At 42.9% G+C, this 20,202-nt stretch overlaps 1 protein-coding gene across 8 annotated transcripts in view; it reads left to right on the plus strand.

Annotated features, from left to right (window-relative positions):
- Nucleotides 1-20,202, plus strand: part of sox6 (SRY-box transcription factor 6) — a 651,687-nt gene that overhangs the window by 227,863 nt on the left and 403,622 nt on the right. The gene's annotated exons all lie outside the window — the stretch shown is intronic.

The following is a 20,202-nucleotide window of genomic DNA, read 5'->3' on the forward strand; positions in this document are numbered from 1 at the left end:
CTCTCAAAAATAGCTCCAAAATAGGTAACTCATAATGTTATTTTTGATGAAATATGGACCGTGTATTTGAATTGAGGACGTGTATCTGACTTGAGGATCTCAATAGATTTATCATAAATTATCTTTGATAGTCGCTTTAGCATCCACAGATGTTCAATTGATAGTCCGATATGTTTCTGAATACACTCGGTAGACCAGGGTCGGATTAATAGCTCAATGCAGAAGGTTCAATGTTCAGGTGATATTCAGCGCAGAAGATCTATTTTAAATAGTGTGAAATGTAATATGAGATTGTACATCTCTGCTGTTGGATGCACAATCTCATATTCCAAGTGGGTCAATAAAACTGTTTCATTTTGAGGCATATTCTGCACAATCAGGGTGATGTTCGTGCAAGAGAAAATAAAGATTTACAGAGGTTTTCTTGTATTAAAGTTCAGTGGCGACTTTACAAGTACTTCTATTGATTTCACTTCAGCAGTCCGCGATGTTGCTATATCAGGTCACATTTTACATTCCGTGCTGGCAACTTCCAATGAATGCTGCAATGCTCGGTCTCATATTCATGCTTCAGTCTTTACAAGCAGATACAACATAGCAATCCGGTGAAGAGCATTAGTGCCCATCAATTTAGGCTTGAGACTTTACTTTAGAGATACAGTGTAGAAACAGGCCCTTCGGCCCACCGAGTCCTCACCGACCAGCGATCACCCAGCGCACTAGCATTATCCTACACACTAGGGACAATTTACAATTAACAGAAGCCAATTAACCTACGAACTTCCACCTCTTTGTAATGTGGAAGGAAACCAGGGCACCCGGAGTAACCAATGGGGAGAACATACAAATTCCTTACAGACAGCATCTGTAGTCAGCATTGAACCCGGATCTATGTTGCGGTAAGGCAGCAACTCCACCGCTGCACCACTGTGCAGTCCCGTATCGATAGAATATAGAATAGTACAAGACAAGAACAGGCCCTTTGGCCCACCATCTTGCTGCATATAATCCACACCCCTCCATTCCTTCAAAATCCACGTGCCTATCCAAAAGCCCCGTAAACACCATTATCATATCTGCCTCCACCACCACCCCTAGCAGCGCATTCCGGGCACCCACCACCCTCTGTGTAAAAATACTTGCCCCGCACATCTCCTTGAACTTTTCCCCTCTCACCTTAAAGCCATCCTCTCCAGTATTTGACATTTTAATTCTAAGACAGCAGATTCTGACTGTTTGCCTTATCTATGCCTCTCATAACTTTTTGTGATTTTTAAAATGTTTTTATGTTTTTGTGTGTTGTCTATGTTCATAAGTTCTGGAAGCAGAATTAGGCCAATCGGCCCATCAAATCTACTCTGCCATTCATCCTTTTCAACCCCATTCTCCTGCCTTCTTCCATACTAAACAAGAATCTGTCAATCTCCGCCTTAAAAATATCCATTGACAGCCTGCTAGTCTTTGGCAATGAATTCCACACATTCACATGACTAAATAAATTCCTCCTCATCTCCTTTCTAAAGGAACATCCTTTTATTCTGAGACTGTGCCCTCTGTTCCTAGACTCTTCCACTAGTGGAAACATCGTCTCCACATCCACTCTATCCAGGGCTTTAATTATTCGGTAAGTTTCAATAAGGTCCCCCCTCACTCATCCTTCTAAACTCCAGCAAGTACAGGGCCAGAGCCTTCAAAAGGTTATCATAAAAATATATAGACTTTAGACTTTACCTGAGACTTGAGAGATACAGTGCAGAAACAGGCCCTTCGGCCCACCCAGTCCACGCTGTCCAGCAGTAGCACCGTTCCACACACCAGGGACAAATTACATTTTTACCAAAGCCAATTAACCTACAAACCTGTACATCTTTGGAGTATGGGAGGAAACCAGAGCACCCGGAGAAAACCCACGCTGTCACAGGGGAGAAGGTACAAACTCCGTCCAGACAGCACCTGCAGTCAGGATTGAACCCGGGTCTTTGGTGCTGTGAGGCAACAACTCTACCACTGCACTGCTGTACCACCTTTGGATTTTGTTCCCTAAAATTAGAGAATTCAGTGCTCATACTACTGTGTTGTAAGCTAGCCCCAGCGTAATATGAGGGGCTGCTCCTCCAGTTTGCGTGTGGCCTCACTCTGACAATGGAGGAGGCCCAGAACGGAGAGGTCAGTGTGTGAATGGGAAGGGGAGTGAAAGAGTTGAGCAATTGGGAGAATAAACGACAGATAATACTAACTCAGGCTATTTACCGATTCTAAATCCTGCTTTCAAGTGCCTTCAGGTTTCTTGACTTTAATCAAATAACGGTAATCAGGAGTTTCCCGAATCCTTGTGTGTTGGGTACTAATTAAATAACTGCAACTATGACTTTACCTTTTAGCCCAAGCCTGGTTAACCGTTTTACTGGGGTTTTTTGCACAGTGTTGGTCAAAAATGGTACACTTTTTCTGCAGTGTGTGTGTGACAATTTGATTGGCCTCAATAGTAGAAACAAGTCATATTACACCAGCTAAACTGTCAGGTAGCTGTAAATCACAAACCAGGGAGCCATTGGCAGTATAATTTGACACCTAATTGGTTTTTTTCTGCTCTCCCCTTGCCTTCACAAGCTCAATGAGTCAACATTACCTCATTGCGAGAAAGGGTGTAGGAAAATTTGACATCTTGCATGTACGCGTGTCTCGGTCTGTGGTGGCAGGGCTTGTATATTTTGACCACATTCACTAAAGGAAATTGCTGATGAATTAACAAGGCTGTTGATGGGTTCATGAAGCTGTTGATAGATTGCAAAGGCATCGCGGAGCTGAACAGACAAGGCGATCTAACAACTCCATGCTTTCACATAGGGTTCAAAAAGGGATAATTAATATTTGCGTTTTACATCAGCAACACTTTCTGTTCATGGAATCAAGAAAGATTAGCAATAGAGACGGCCTTTCTGCCCATCATTTCTGTACAGCAGAGGAATGGTACGAACCCAATCGCACCTTTCAACACGATAGCCCTGGAGTCATACAGCACACAGAAACAGGCCCTTCGTCCCAATTTTCTCCTGCAGGCTAAGATTCCCCATCTACACTAGTCCCACCTGCCCGTTTTTGGCCCATATCCCTCTAAACCTATGACTATAACCCAGGATATACGCCAACATTCTTTAAGTATAGATCCAAGTGATGTATACTTTAGACTTTAGAGATACAGTGTGGAAACAGGCCCTTCTACTCACTGAGTCCGTGCAGACCAGCACTCACCCTGTACACTAACCTATACACACCAGAGACAAATTTACAACGTTACCAAAGCCAATTAACCTACAAACCTGTATGTCCGTGGAGTGTGGTAGGAAACCGATACACCCGGAGAAAACCCACATGGTCACGGGGAGAACGTACAAACTCTGTACAGACAGCACCCGCAATCAGGATTGTTGCCTTAATTGCCCATGGTGGCTGTAGCAACTTCTATACCAATATAGGGTGTACAACAGAAAAAACATCTTTGCACCAACTTTTTGGAATCCTTCCAGCTCACTTGGGCTTGGAAACAGTTAACAATTAAGGCTCAGATGAAATATGGTAAAGTCAGACAACCTAATTCTGTTGGTTCCTGGCTACATCTCCTAGAGTTGATTTAAGTGTGCCAAAAGCAATTAGTGAGCAAGAACACACAGAACCGATCCCACAACAACCAGAGTGAAATTCAGAAAGTTGCAGCATTGTTGGAATAATGGTAAAGTACAGTAATTATACTGTTCCATGATTATCTGTCAATTGATAGGCACGCACAGCAAGGAAACAGGCCCTTCGGCCCACCGAGTCGGCGCCGACCATCTAGTCCCATGTTATCCCACTTTCTCATCCACTCCCTACACACTGGGGGCAATTTTCACAGGCAAATTAACTTACAAACCCGCACGTCTTTGGGATGTGGGAGGAAACCGGAGCACCCGGAGGAAACCCATGCAGTCACAGGGAGAACGGGCAAACTCCACATAGACAGCACACGAGCTCAGGATCGAACCTGGGACTCTGGCACTGTGAGGCAACAGCTCTACTAGCTTGGGGGTAGTAAATGTTAAGATAAACGGGGTACTGATTGGGGATGATCAGCCATGATCACATTGAATGGCTGTGCTGGCTCGAAGGGCTGAATGGCCTACTCCTGCACCTATCGTCTATTGTCTATAAATGTTTACATTTCTATTCTTCCCACCCCTTCCTGCTGTCTCTTCCCAACAAGAGAGTGGTTAATTTCAAGGCGCCTGGCACTCTCCAAATGCTAAATCTCTGAATGTTAAACTTCTTAAAGTACTTAACAATGATCAAGGAGGCTGCTGTAATTATTGAGGGCAGCCACTTCAAGATATAAGACAGGTGTAGTGGAATATTTAAAATTACGCTCATCAAACTCAGTGTGAAAGGCAGGAACAATTTAAAAATAATTAATCTTCCCAGAGTGATATCATTAATTCAATGGATCAAGGTAAAGAGTGTTTGGGTTTTGAAGGGAAAATCCCCATGCAGTAAAAGGATTCTAACTTTGCTTTTAACCAATTAATTTGCCAAATCTCAGACTCGATGTTTGCCTGATGCGATAAGAATCTATATAGTAGTTCTCTTCCACCTGCAAAGGCAATTCCCTCTTTTTCCTCCCCTCCTGATCGGTGTATCTAAAGAATTTTTAAAAAGCTTTTAATATTAATTTTGAATGTTAAGGAAGGAATTATATGTTTTTTTTAAATTAATGAACAGGAAAAATTATAAACTGCCAGACTGCACTTAATCTGTGAACTGCTAATATCGTTAATTTTTTTTAGCTAGAATTTTCAATTGGGTTTTACTCAGTTATTTGGTTAAGCAGAACACTTGAAAACGTTTAAAATCCCACCCGAAAATTAAAGGTTATTTAATTTACAATTAAAGATGAAATTACTGAGGTACATATTTAAAAAAATCAAATATGGAAGCATTTATTAGAACAAAATCATAGACCAGATTCTCACACTTTAAATGATCCCTGGTGTGTAGGATGTAAGACTGAGATAACATAGAACTAGTGAATGGGCGATCAGTGGGCAGTATGGACTCGATGGGCCAAAGGGCCTGTTTCCATGCTGTGTCTCTAAAACTAAAAGCTAAAACTCGGAATAGTACGTCACAATGAGGCAGCACACAAGAGTTCCTGGCACCACATTCGGAGTTGTTGCAAATGTTAGGGTCTTTATTTGACGATGAAGGTCCGTTGTCCTGGTGGCGGCACTGGTTTGTAGATGCTTATTAATATTATAAAACAAGTCAGGGGCGGCACGATGGCGCAGCGTTAGAGTTGCCCCCTTACATGCTAGAGACCCGGGTTAGATCCCCACTACGGTTGCTGTCTGTACGGAATTTGAACGTTCTCCCCATGCCCACATGGACTAGTTTCCTCCCACACTCCAAGACGTATAGGTTTTGTAGGTTAATTGGCCTCGGTAAAAATTGTAAATTGTCCTTGTGTGTGTAGGATGGCGTTAGTGTACATGATGATCGCTGGTCAGCATGGAGTAGGTGGACCGATGGGCCTGTTTCCATCTCGAAAAAAAACCGAATGTGGAACCACATGTCAGAAAGTTTTGAACACAGATTCTGCTTCACGGCCCTAAGCTGCTGTTTCAATCTGGTTCTGAAGCTGTGATTTTTTCCTTCAGTGATGCCTTCTTTCAGATGCAGTGTCAAATCAAAACCATCTTATATAAGCATTAAATATACTGCTATTTTGGGGAAGAGATTTCTGATCAGCATTCATATCTCTCAACCGCTAAAACGGATTATGTGGACATGATTTGTTTGATACCTCTGGGAACATTTTTATATGAGTATTGGCTTTTACATTCCCCCACATTATAACATAGCTCTTTAATGATACTTGATGGCTATAAGGGCCACATAATGTTATGAAAGGTGCTACATAAATGCCAGTGCTTTAGTTAAAATAGCTAATAATAAATCTATTGAATTTGTGATATACCTCTTGCAGTTAAATCTTTATGGGCCTCTACTTGGGCTGTATACATGCAGGATGTAACACTGTTAACTTCTGGGAGTATCATAATATAAACAGCACCATCCCATCAACATTTATCTGGAATGTATGACAAATCTTACATCTGTGCTCACTTCTTGTGAACTGTTTATAAAAATCCTATTTTTAAAGTTCTAATGGAAACAAGCAATGTAAACTCCTTACAATGCAATGGCATAAAGAGATGTATTATAACACTGTAAACGCAAAAGTACAAATGTAAGGACAGTGTGTAACTTTGAAGTGGAAATGTGTCTGTATACCCTGGTTGAACTATTCTCTGTTCTCAAATTTAATTCAGCCAAAAAATAAGAATTAATTTTTCGTATTCAGCGTCAAAGGAGATAACTAGCTTTATATTCAGTTTTAGTTTATTGTCACGTGTACCGAGGTAAAGTGAAAAGCTTTTGTTGTGTGCTAACCAGTCAGCGGAAAGTCAGTGAAAACTAAGTGGAACTTTTCTCACCTTACCCTTCCATATCTCTCGTTTCCCTTTCCCCTGAGTCTGAAGAAGGGTCTCGAACCGAACCGAAACGTCACCCATTCCTTCTCTCTAGAGATGCTGCCTGACCCACTGAGCAGCATTGTGTGTCCGTCTTCAGCAGAAAGAAAATACATGATTGCAATCGAGCCAATGTGTTGTATGTTAAAGACCTTGCATCTGAGGATGATTTTTCTTCTGGATCTTTTTATCAACTATAGTTTTAGTTTTAGTTTAGAGATATGACATGGAAACAGGCCCTCACCTCAGGTGCTGTCTGTGGAGTTTGCAGGTTCTCCCTGTGGGTTTCCTCCAGATTCCTCCACATCCCAAAGACTTTAGACTTTAGAGATATGGTATGGAAATAGGCCCTTCGGCCCACCAGCGATTATTCCCTACACTAGCATATCCTACACATTAGGGACGATTTCCATTTTTATAAACCAAAGCCAATTAACCTACAAACGTGTACGTCTTTGGAGTGTGGGAGTAAACCGGAGTACCCGGAGAAAACCCACGCGGTCTCAGGGAGCACGTAAAATTCTATACAGATAGGACCCGAGGTCAGGATCGAACTTGGGTCTCTGTCATGCTAAGGGAGCAACTCCACCACGGCGCAACTGTGCCACCTAAGGCGTGCAGGTTTGGTGTTTAATTGGCTTCTGTAAATGGCCTTTGAGTGTGTAGTAAGTGCATGGGATAACATAGAAGTGTGAATGGGTGATCAATGGTCAGCATGGACTCATGGGCCGAAGGGCCTGTTTCCATGCTGTACCTTTCAATTGCTTCAACCATTATCTTCTGTTTCTCTGCTTTCCAAATAGCCATGTATTTTGCTGCATTACTGTAACAACAATATAACATTGCCATTGCATTTAAAAATCAGCACATCATTGATGACTGAATTGTATCTGTGAACCTTGCACCAACTAACACCAGCTTTCAAATCCTGCACTTGAAATCTATGCATGTCAAATGCAAAAAAAATAGTGGGTGTGGAAAGAAAATGTGCTTAGATTTCTAATATATTTGATGTCCTCACTGCTTCAGGGGGTTTTCATGGCCGGAGTGAAGTACCTTCAATGTGTAGTCATTCTTGTTATTGAGGCCGACATGACCATTGGTTTGCACGCTGAAGTCTCACCGAGAATATTAAGTGCGGAGAATATCAGTTGAAAGGACACGAAGTGCTGGAGTAACTCAGCGGTAACTCACAGGTTAGAAACGTCACCTATCCATGTTCTCCAGAGATGCTGAGTGACCCACTGAGTTACTCCAGCATTTTGTGCCCTTTTGTGTAACACAGCATCTGCAGTTCCGTGTTTCTACATTTACAGAATTTATTTTGCTTTTTGTTTAGTTTAGTTTTTTTTTTAGTTTAGTTTAGAGATGCAGCACAAAAACAGTTATCTTGGCCCACCGAGTCTGTGCCGACCAGCGATCCCCACACATTAACACTATCCTACACACTGGAGACCATTTACAATCTTACCAAGCCAACTTACCTGCAAATCCGTACGTCTTTAGTATGTGGGAGGAAATCGGAGAAGCCAGAGAAAACCCATGCAGGACACTGTACAGACAGCACCCGAGGTCAGGATCGAACCCAGGTCTCTGGCGCTGTAAGGCAGCAACTCTACCGCTGTGCTACTACTGTTGATAAACCTGCAAACTTTATTCAATGTTTCCATAGTGACCCTGAATAAAATGTTTGCACCATCCAAAAACACCATATTCTTAATAACCATTGAGATGGCATGTTGAGGCCCTTAGGTTAAGTATTTAGAGCTTTTAGATTCAGAGATTCAGCGTGGAAACAGGCTCAAGTCCACGCCAACGAGCGATCACCCGTTTGTAGTAGTTCCATGCTATCCTTCTTCCTCATCCACTCCCTACACATTGGGGGTAATTGCAAACCCGCATGTTCTTGGCATGTGGGAGGAAGCCAGAACACCCGGAGGAACCCACGTGGTCACAGGGAGAACGTGCAAACTCCACACAGACAGCACCCAAAGTCAGGATGGAACCCGGGTCTCTGGCACTGTGAGCAGCAGCTCCACAGCCGCTGTGCCACTGTACCGCCCCATGGTGTAATTCTTCTTTCTGCTTGATTCTGTACACTTGATCCTGTCACCCGCCTCTCAGTTATACCCATTTGTTAGTCCCGTTTGCAATCAGATACAGATCTGTCAACACTGTGCATACATTGCCTCAGCAGTTACTGTCAACTGGTTTCGCTGCTGATGTATCAGCGCTGAGGAACAATGGCAAGTGGCAACAATCACGCAAACAGATTGCAGCCGAGACTCCTGATTTTTCTTTAAGCCGAAAATGGCTTTTTGTTATGGGAACTGCTGTTGAGCTTGAGTCATGCAGCTGAAATAATGGCTGTGTGTATGGTTTCCAGAAAATTTGACATGGTTCTTGCTTCTTATTGTTGGGTATGTTCATTTTTCTATCTCTGGAAAGAGGTCATCCACATAAAATGTGACAGCATGGTATTTGCAGTGTTACAGTTGACTAATAAAGTATGATTGGCAGTGTGTAGACAGTGTTTCCAGTGGGTGAATGAAGCTACCAAGTAATGCTCTAAAGCCCGAATGGGTAGGCTGCCAGAAAAATGTTTTACTTTTTACAATACAAAACAGGTGGCAGCGATTCAGTGTGAAATGATTTGATTTTTCATGGAAGGGAGGGAGTAATGCAAAAACAGCACAGTAATATTGAGCCTCCTCAAACTCCAGGATCCTGGCATAGAAAATGTAACTCTTGGCTTGAGTCAGTGGTGCCTCTGAAAGTGACTGCTACTGAATGAAGGCTTTTCATTTATATGCTGCAAACAATAGTGCGTAGATGATAGAAAGCTACTGTACATTGAAGCATGTAGAAAAGAGGATTTAAATAGGAAGTGGTGCCTCAGAGCACCAGAGACCCGGGTTCGATCCTGACTAAGGGTGCTGTCTGTACGGAGTTTATACCTTTTCCCTGTGACCCGCATGGGTTTTCTCCGGGAGTTTCGGTTCCCTCACATACTCCCCAAGTTTGTCGGCTAATTGGCTTGGTAAAATTGTAACTTGTCCCCAGTGTGTGTAGGATAGTGTTAATGTGCAGGAATCGCGTAGCCGAAGGGCTTGTTTCCGCAATGTATCTCTAAACTAATAAATATATATGTCTATACATGAGAGGAAAAGTGTCATGTATATTGATAGGATAGAGTCATTTAGATTAGTTTATTTTCATGTGTACTGAGGTACAGTGAAAAGCTTTTGTTGCGTGCTAACCGGTCAGTAGAAAGACTACACATGATTACAATCGAGTCGTCCACAGTGTACAGATACAGGATAAAAGGAATACGTATATTGATAAGATAAAGGGAAAAGTATATTGATAGGCGGTACAGTGGTGCAGCGTAGAGCCAGAGAGCCGGATTCCATTCCGACTACGCGTGCTGTCTGTACGGAGTTTGTACATTTTCCCTGTGACCGCGTGGGTTTCCTCCGGGTGCACCGGATTCCTCCCACATCACAAAGACGTGCAGGTTTGTAGGTTAATTGGCCCTGTAAATTGCTCCTGGTGTGTAGGGAGTGGATGAATAAGTGGGTTAACATAGAACATTTGATTAGTGTATAAGTGTAAATAATTTGGTGTACATATAGTGGCTGGTGTACATATGGTGTACATATAGCTGCTAAATTTGTATAAGATAATTACAAGCAGTTGAATAAGGGGTGGGAATTAATAAGCTTTGGCTTCTTCCTGCTCCTTTTCGGACACATACGATTTCATTTATTTATAGATATTGTTTATGATACTTTATAAATACTTTTGTTTTGTTTTTTGTATGCTGTTTCACACTTGCTTTTTATTCTTTTATTCTGTTCGAAATAAATAATTTAAAAAAAAACCCAAAAACTGGTGTGAATGGGTGATTGATGGTTGGCGTGGACTAGGTGGGCCGAAGGGCCTGTTTCCACGCTGTATCTCAAAACCAAATTAAACTGCGTAGAAAGAATATCTCTTAACTGCAACCGGCTAGAGATGGGTTTGAAGCTGGCGGTTGCCTCAGGGAGACTGGACTCGTAACCTCATGTTCACAACATTTACCTATTTACACGTTAAAATAATAGACTGTGTCAATCTCACTGGATAAATGCTTTAGACAGAAGTCTGCCTGCGAGAAAAAAAGGATAACATCCAAGCAGCAACGATATCAGCAACTGTATTTCCACTAAAAGCGACAAATGATCCATTACTCAAGGAAACAAAATGAAGACTTGTTCTATTGCTGTATGTTGGAGGCCACTCCTTCCCTTAAGATTGACTGCAGTACAAGTTCCCCGGAGGGAATGTGACTCCTCAGCAGTTACTAATCGTGCCTGAAGCTATGAGCCTTTCAGTTCCGATGACTTGACTAATTATTGTTTAATGAATGGCCCAAGTAGGATTATAAGCATTTACAGTATGTATGTATTAATCAATCATTGTGTGAAGATAAAAGCCTCCCCTTCTTTCATCCCATTGTGCTACATAGCCTGGATTTCAAAACAATTAAGATTCAAATTAACTCGGCGAAACTAATTCAATGTGTTTAGAGTTTTGTCACATGTTAAATTATATTTGTGAAGGAAATTGATGTTTTAACCATGTTCAGAATGTTCATGTATGGGAATAACATCTGTTTAATGTTACCAACGGTGTAAATGATCCTGTGAGTATAAAATGTCACACAAAAGCTGCATGAAACATTCGGAGGTTGGCAAGATTGATTGCTTGCAATGAAACAGACCCTTTGGCCCATCGAGTCCACGATCACCCGTTCACGCCAGTTCTATGTTCCCCACTTCTTATCCACACCCTACACAATAGGGGCATGTGGGAGGAAACCGGAGCGTCCAGAGCGCAGGGAGATCCTGCAAACTCCACACAGACAGCACCCGAGGTCAGGATCGATCCTGGGTCTCTGGCGCTGTGATGATGGTGGCTGTCTTTTTTGAGGCGGAACCTCCTGTAGATCCCTTCGATGACAGGGAGGTCAGTAGCTGTGATGGACCGGGCAGTATCCACATTACAGTAAACTTCAGGAACAGTTTCTTCCCAACAACCATCAGGTTAATTCCCGGGATGGCGTATGTTGATAGAATGGAGCGGCTGTGCTTGTACACTCTGGAATTTAGAAGGATGACAGGGTACATTATTGAAACATATAAGATTATTAAGGGTTTGGACACGCTAAAGGCAGGAAATATGTTCCCGATGTTGGGGGAGTCCAGAACCAGGGGCCACAGTTTAAGAATAAGGGGCAAGCCATTTAGAATGGAGATGATAGAAACATAGAAAATAGGTGCAGGAGGAGGCCATTCGGCCATTCAAGCCAGCACCTCCATTCATTGTGATCATGGCTGATTGTCCCCTATCAATAACCCGTGCCTGCCTTCTCCCCATATCCCTTAACTCCACTAGCCCCTAGAGCTCTATCTAACTCTCTCTTAAATCCGTCCAGTGACTTGGCCTCCACTGCCCTCTGTGGCAGGGAATTTCATAAATTCACAACTCTCTGGGTGAAAAAGTTTTTTCTCACCTCAGTATTAAATGACCTCCCCTATATTCTAAGACTGAGGCCCCTGGTTCTGGACTCGCCCCACATTGCGAACATTTTTCCTGCATCTAGCTTGTCCAATCCTTTTATAATTTTATATGTTTCTATAAGATCCCCCTCATCCTTCTAAACTCCAGTGAATACAAGCCTAGTCTTTTCAATCTTTCCTCATATGACAGTCCCGCCATCCCAGGGATCAATCTTGTGAACCTACGCTGCACGGCCCTAATCACAAGGATGTCCTTCCTCAAATTAGGAGACCAAAACTGTACACAATACTCCAGATGTGGTGTCACCAGAGCCCTATACAACTGCAGAAGAACCTCTTTACTCCTATACTGAAATCCTCTTGTTATGAAGGACAACATTCCATTAGCTTTCTTCACTGCCTGCTGTACCTGTAAGCTAACTTTCTGTGACCGGTGTACAAGGACGCCCAGGTCTCGCTGTACCTCCCCCTTACCTAACCTAACCCCATTGAGATAATAATCTGCCCCCTTGTTTTTGCCGCCAAAGTGGATGAATAACTTGTTTTTGCCGCCAATGATGATTAACGTTTTCACACAGAGGGTTGTGAATCTGTGGATTTCTCTGCCTCAGAAGGCAGTGGAGGCCAATTCTCTGGATGCTTTCAAGAGAGAGTTAGATATGGCTCTTAAAGATGGCGGAGTCAGGGGATATGGGGAGAAGGCAGGTTCGGGGTACTGAGTGTGGATGATCAGCTATGATCACATTGAATGGCAATGCTGGCTTGAAGGGCCGAATGGCCTACTCCTGCACCGACTGTCTATTGTCTATTGTCTATATTGAACACTCTCTGTAATCTCCCTCATTCCTGTGGCATATTCTGAAATATTCTGGTGGGACGAGGCATGTGCTTGTATGGAGGGAAGAAGGAACACAAACTTATGATCACGGGCATTTATACATTTGCTTTATCCACATTCCACCGCCATCGTAACTGGTATCTGGCTGAAAAGTGAATGTAAAGTTTGGAATAATGGGTACATAATCACAGCACTGGGTGGCCTAGGTACTTTTCACAGTATTCAGTCAATGTATTGAGTATAGAAGTTGGGAGGTCATGTTGCAGTAGTATAAGACGTTGGTGAGACTGCATATTGGGTTCAGTTCTGGGCACCATGTTATAGGAAAGATGTTGTCAAGCTGGAAAGGGTACAGAAAATACTTGCCAGAGAGGATGTTGCCAGGACTAGAGGGCCTGAGCCACAGGGAGAGGTTGAGTAGGCTGGGACTCTATACTTGGATGCACAGGAGGATGAGGGATGATCTTATAAAAGTGTATAAAATCATGAGAGGAACAGATCGGGAAAATAAGTCCTTTGCCCAGAGTTGGTGAATCGAGGACCAGAGGACATAGGTTCAAGATGAAGGGGAAAAGATTTAATAGGAATCTGAGGGGTAACATTTTCAGACAAAGGGTGGTGGGTGTCTGAACAAGCTGGCAGAGTAGGTAGTTGAGGCAGGGACTATCCCAACGTTTAAGAATCATTTGAACAGGTACATGGATAGGACAGGTTTGGAGGGATATGGACCAAATGCAGGCAGATGGGACTAGTGTAGGTGGGACATGTTGGCCAGTGTGGGCGAGTTGGGCCGAAGGGCCTGTTTCCACACTGTACCATTCTATGACTCTAGTCTGCGAGTAGCTCTTGGTTATTTGATTATTACAGAGACGTCTTCTTCAAGTTTCAATGTCTGGAGTTTCCTTTCAATCTCTGCAATTCATTCATCATAATTTCATAGCATTGTGTAAAGAAAGCTATTTGCTGTAACATCTCATTAACTACCTAATCTCCAAACAACAAGAAATAACACCGAGGCAAATTGAAGGCTTATTGAATGTTTTATTTTAAGAATTTGTTACAGCAAATATATAAAAAATGTTTTCTGATGTATAATTGTTACTTTGAGAGTCTCCTAATTCTAGTTTAATTACATGGGCAGCAGAAACTCAAAGTGAAAAATATCTTCTGCATCTTCTTTGTGTTGCTACTGGTGTTGTAGTCATTTATTGGCACGTTGCACAATTATTTAAACAACTTATTAGAACACCAGTCTTCATTCTGAAGAAGGGTTTCGGCCCGAAACATTGCCTCTTTCCTTCGCTCCATAGATGCTGCTGCACCCGCTGAGTTTCTCCAGCAATTTTGTCTACCTTCGATTCTCCAGCATCTGCAGTTCCTTCTTGAACTTATTAGAACAACAATTATTTAAACAACCATTTAGAACGGAGATGAGGAAACACTTTTTCTCACAGAGAGTTGTGAGTCTGTGGAATTCTCTGCCTCAGAGGGCGGTGGAGGTTCTCTGGATACTTTCAAGAGAGAGCCAGATAGGGCTCTTAAAGATGGCAGAGTCAGGGGATATGGGGAGAAGGCAGGAACGGGGTACTGATTGGGGATGATCAGCCATGATCACATTGAATGGCGGTGCTGGCTCAAATGGCCGAATGGCCTACTCCTGCACCTATTGTCTATTGTCTATTGTCTACCGTGGAACAGCATCCCTCTTCCCATCAGAACTGCCCCCTCCATCGACTCCTTTAAGTCAAGACTAAGAACCCGTCTGTACTCCCAAGCCTTTCTTGACGTCCTCTGAGCGAGGGCTATATGTATGTAGTTTGTTTGTTATACTACTCTTATACAAATGTAAAGCACTTTGGCCAACGAGAGTTGTTTTTTAAATGTGCTATATAAATAAATGTGACGACTTGACTTGACTATTGTCTATTATCACTACCAGCAGGGCTCTATGTTTCGATCAGTTCAGTACATTGTATGGAGACCGTTTTCTCAGCTGTATGACTATATTTCATTGATATCCTTGCCTAATCGATGTATACATCTGGGGGGACACAAAGTGCTGGAGTAACTCAACGGGTCCGGCATCATCTCCCGAGGACCCAACGTGGATGGGTGATGTTTCAGCTCAGGACTCTTCATCAGACGCCAGGGATGGCATGGTGGTGCAGCGGTAGAGTTGGTGCCTCACAGCGCCAGAGACCCGGGTTTGATCCTGACCAGGTTTTGTCTGTATGGTGTTTGTGCGCTCTCCCTGTGATCGCGTGGGTTTGCTCAGGGTGCTTTGGTTTTGTAGGTCAATTGGCTTTGGCAAAAAATTGTAAATTGTCCCTAGAGTGTAGGATAATGCTAGTGTACTGGGTGATCGCTGGTCGGTGCGGACTCGGTGGGCCAAAGGGCCTGTTTCTGCGCTGTATCACTAAAAAACTTTTTTAAACACCCGAATTATCTCCTCTCTATGTTCTGCAGAGATGCTGCCTGACCCGCTGAGTTACTCCAGCACTTTGTGTTCTACGTAAGATTCCAGCATCTGCAGTTACTTGTGTCTCCATACGCCTGGGGAGTATTTCTTGACTCCTGAAGAGAAAAGTTCAGTTATTTTGCAACAGTAAACTTAATTATAATTGGGATCTTTTTAGTATATTTGGAATACCAAGGACCCAGATACTGTAAAGGATAAAGGGTGCGACATTGAAGCTATAACATTGAAGTCAGATAAAGTCCAATTTAAGATAGTTGAACTATGTTCTATGTTCTATAAAACAAAGGTTTATAGAAAGGTTTTGCCACTTTCATTTCACTGCACATCTCGTATGTGTATGTGACGAATAAACTTGACTTGACTTGACTTGACTTGAGGTGCTTTCGCTTAATATATTTATTTGTTATTGCAGTTGAGTCGGGTTTATTAGTGAGTTAGGTGACTAGATGCATTATGGAATACTGTCCCAGTGAGATAGGAGAGATAAGCAAATGTTATCTTCAAGAACGGTCTGTAACTTAGAATTCAGAGTAAAAAAAAACCCACTACTTTAGCTCGGCAGAAATATAATATCCTTTTTGATATGGAAAGACACTTGGGGCTGGTAGCAAACTGCAAAGTAGTAAAACCATAATGCTAACTAATTATATACAAGTGCTTGTTGAATGTAATGCTATATGGAGGGACATTTCACAAGTCAAAACATCCCATCACTTCTGAGCTGTCGGCACTGAGCTGCTTTCAGTCATTAAAACCCAATGACAGAATCCATGTTTGAGGGCTGTATGATAGAATAACTTCTCCAGATTCCGTAGCAAGACTAGAGAGTTTTCATCACATTCAGCTAATTGTGACCACGTCACCATTTCACTCCTTCGTCCGCTTCTCTTGCATGTCCTGATCTAACAGCACGGTGCTTGCCGCCCGCTTTATTAACCGCCCCGTCTGATTGCTTTGCCTTCCAGTCATTCTGTCAATGAACAATGCTTGTGTAAACACGGCAGATCACTGCCAAGGCTCAGGCAAGCGGTACTACAGAAATGTGACTGATAGAGTGGGAAGAAGGGAGGTTAAAAAAAACTGATAGAGGGGAATCTATAGGATGAATGCACAGCCACTTACCCGGAGTGGGCGGCATGGTGGTGCAGCGGTTGTGTTGCTCCCTTACAGTGCTTTTAGCGCCAGAGACCCGGGTTCGATCCCGATTACGGGTGCTGTCTGTACGGAGTTTGTGGTTGGTGCAGATTCGACGGGCCGAGGGGCCTGTTTCCGCGCTGGATCTCTAAGCTAAACTAAACTAAACTAAAGTTGGGGAATCAAGAACCAGAGGACATGGGTTTAAGCTGAGAGGGGAAAGATTTAATCGGAATCTGAGAGACAACCTTTTCACACAGTGTACAGGGTGGTGGGTGTATGAAACGAGTTGCCAGAGGAGGTAGTTGAAGCAGGGACTATAATAACACTTTAAAATAAATGTGCACAGGTACATGAATAGGAAAGCTTTAGCGAGATATAGGCCAAATGTGGACGTTGGGCCGAAGGGCCTGTTTCAGTGCTGTATGACTCTATATGGAGAAACGCTGAGGTGAAATATAGCTGTTAAGATAATAGAATATTTATAAAAATCAGAAATTCAATTAAGTGGGGCAAATTCACATTTTCATGCTTTTTTAAAAAGTTCATGTTACATCTTCTGCGTGATCTAAAATTTGAGAATATTTAGTTTAATGTAGCGATACAGCAAGGAAACAGGCCCTTCGGCCCACGGAGTCCACCCCGACCATCGATCATGCCACGCCCCAAAGAATTTCAAAATTGTTGATCAAAAGGGAAAATAAATGTTTTATCTTATTTTCACAATGTGGGGGGCGGGTATTAATTTTGACTGAGATAGCACAACCAATAGTTGGATAGACAACTGTGAATGGCTTGCAATGAGTTTAGACTTTAGACTTTACAGATACAGCGTGGAAACTAGCCCTTTGGCCCACCGAGTCCGCGCCGACCAGCGATCACCCCGTACACTAGCACACTACACACACTAGGGACAAGTTATAATTTTACCGAAGCCAACTATCCTACAAACCCGCGCGTCTTTGGGATGTCAGTATGTCAGGATGGAACCCTGGTCTCTGGTGCTGTGAAGCAGCAGCACTACCCGCTGCGCCACCACGCCACTCTCTGCTGATAACCTTCCAGGAATGAAGGATGTCTGATTACACAAGGGGTCTTTAGACAGCACAATCAAAATGTTAATGTTCATTTACATTCACGCCCAATCTTCGATTAAGACCTCGTCCAAAACTCAGCTGGGGGAATGGAGGATTGTGGTTTTATGCAGGCAGATAAGAGTTGGTCTTGGCATCATGTTCCGCACAGTTATTGTGGGCTGAAGGGCCTGTTCCTGTGCTGTACTGTTCCATGTAGGAGGTCTTAGATTGGAGTGCCAAGTGTAAAAAGGAGTTGAACTCATTTAGCTCTTTGTTACAACAGATCATCCCAATGAGCCTCCCAAGCAATGGATAATCTTTTGCATGCAGTTGCTGTTTTGTACCCAAGAGTTGTCACCAATTTATATATAGCAAATGATTGCAAGCCTTCAACATGAGGCTGATTATATGATTATGGCCTGTTGGGGATTGATATATTTTTACTCAGATATGATAAAGAACTGTAATATTTATACTTGTTACAACACAAGTAGGTGTGGCAGTGGAGTTGCTGCTTCACAGCACCAGAGACCCAGGTTCAATCCTGACTACGGGTGCTGCCTGTGTGGAGTTTGCACGTTCTCCCTGTGACCGCATGGGTTTCCTCCAGGTGCTTCACTTTCCTCCCACATGTGGGTTTGTGGGTTAATTGGCCTCTATAAATTGTCCCTTGTAGATAGAACTAGTGTACAGGTGATTGCTGGTCGGCACGGACTAGGTCGGCCGAAGGGCCTGTTTCCCGCTGTATTTCTCAACAAAACTAAACTAAGTTGAAGTATAAATATGGTGGCACAGTGGCGCAGGTGCTGAGCTGGTGCCCCACAGCACCAGTGACCCAGGTTCGATCCTGAACTCAGGTGCTGCCTGTGTGGAGTTTGCACGTTTCCCTGTGACCACATGGGTTTCAAGTGACCATCGATCACCCGTTCACACTAGTTCTATGTGGTCTCACTTTCTTATGCAGAGGCCATTTTACAGAGGCCATTTTACAGAGGCCATTTAACCTTCAAAACTGCATGTCTCTGGGATGTGGTGGGAACCCGGTGCACCCGGAGGAAACCCACTCGATCGCAGGGAGAATGTGCAAAGTCCACACATACAAAGGGTCAATGGCTCAATGGTACTTTATTGTGACATGTACCTGGGTATAGTGAAATCCCTATTTGCATGCAGTTCAGTAAAAATCCTACTATACATAGGAACAATCATTCTCAAGTATTCGAGTGGATTTTTCTAGAGGCAGCACATAAGAGTTGCCATGATTCCGGCAACATTTTGTACCCTTTAAGTTCAAAGGTGTTAAAAATGTTAGCATCTGAATTCGGGATCGAACCAGAGTTCCAATCCCAATCAATGTCTCTGTTCTATTGCTTCACCTCAACATCTCCTCAAAGTTTGCCTACAGAGTTCCGTGAGACCCCCGCTCACAGCTCCCCCTCTGTAATTCCTGCTGTTCTCCTGCTCGACTACACTACACCCATCACTTCCCTATCTTAGTCCAACCCCCATCTCTCTTTCCAGCTTTCTCCCCCCCCCCCCCCCCCCCACCACAATCTGACAAAGGGTCCCAACTCAAAACACGACCTGAACATTCCCTCCACAGATGCTGCCTGGCCCGCTGAGGTACTTTTGTACTTTACTTGAGAAACGAAGGGACCATTGAAAGAAGTTGATACATATTAAACACGTATTTAAGTCTTCGTAATAAATACCATTACGCATGAAAATTTTCAGCTTAAATAAACTCCTGTCTTTGGACTTATCTTAAATTAGTTCTTGTCTAAATATATTTCAATTTAATTTGATTGCAGGAAACAACTTTATTGCCTGAGTGAAAATGAGGGATCGTTATTCTGAAAGAAAACACCTCGTAGCTCAATTTTTAAAAATTAAGTTATAATTTTTCAACAGGCTGTTTTTACAGCTGTGTTTAAGCATGTTATGCTTTAAGAACTTTCATATTTCTTTTTCTTTTTCGTACTCTGCTCTGGTAATTTGAAAGTTACTTCCAGCAGGTGAAAGGCTTTTGTTTTAGTTCCTCAATGTACCGTCACTAATATCTGTCACAGATTCTAACAGGTTCCTGAAAAGTGAATAACACAATTGCTGCACGTTTTATGAGCTGATATTCAACTAGGAATATACAGTACAGTTGTGAGATTAAAATGACAAAAATGCATTGTTTGGGGACAAATTCTGGAGCAAACCTTACCCACCTAGTCTTAAAGTGAGAGGAGAATGTTTTAATAGGAAGCCAGGGCCACCCTTTTCATGCAGAGGGTGGTGAATGTATGGAAAGAGCTGCCAGAGGAGGTAATTGAGGCAGGTACTATAACAGTATTTAACAGGCATTTGGAAAGGTCTTTGTAAATAGAGGGCCAAACGTGGGGAGGTGGGACTAGCCCAGATTGGGCATCTTGGTTGGCATGGGCAAGATGGTCTGAAGGGCCTGTTTCCTGACTATGTCCTTTCATGACCCTCAGTCCCAACGCATCCCATTGCATCTTTTCTATACCACTAGAACTGCTTCTACATTCAGATTTAAAAA

The sequence above is a fragment of the Amblyraja radiata genome, chromosome 20 (assembly GCF_010909765.2).
Source record: "Amblyraja radiata isolate CabotCenter1 chromosome 20, sAmbRad1.1.pri, whole genome shotgun sequence".
NCBI lineage: Eukaryota > Metazoa > Chordata > Chondrichthyes > Rajiformes > Rajidae > Amblyraja > Amblyraja radiata.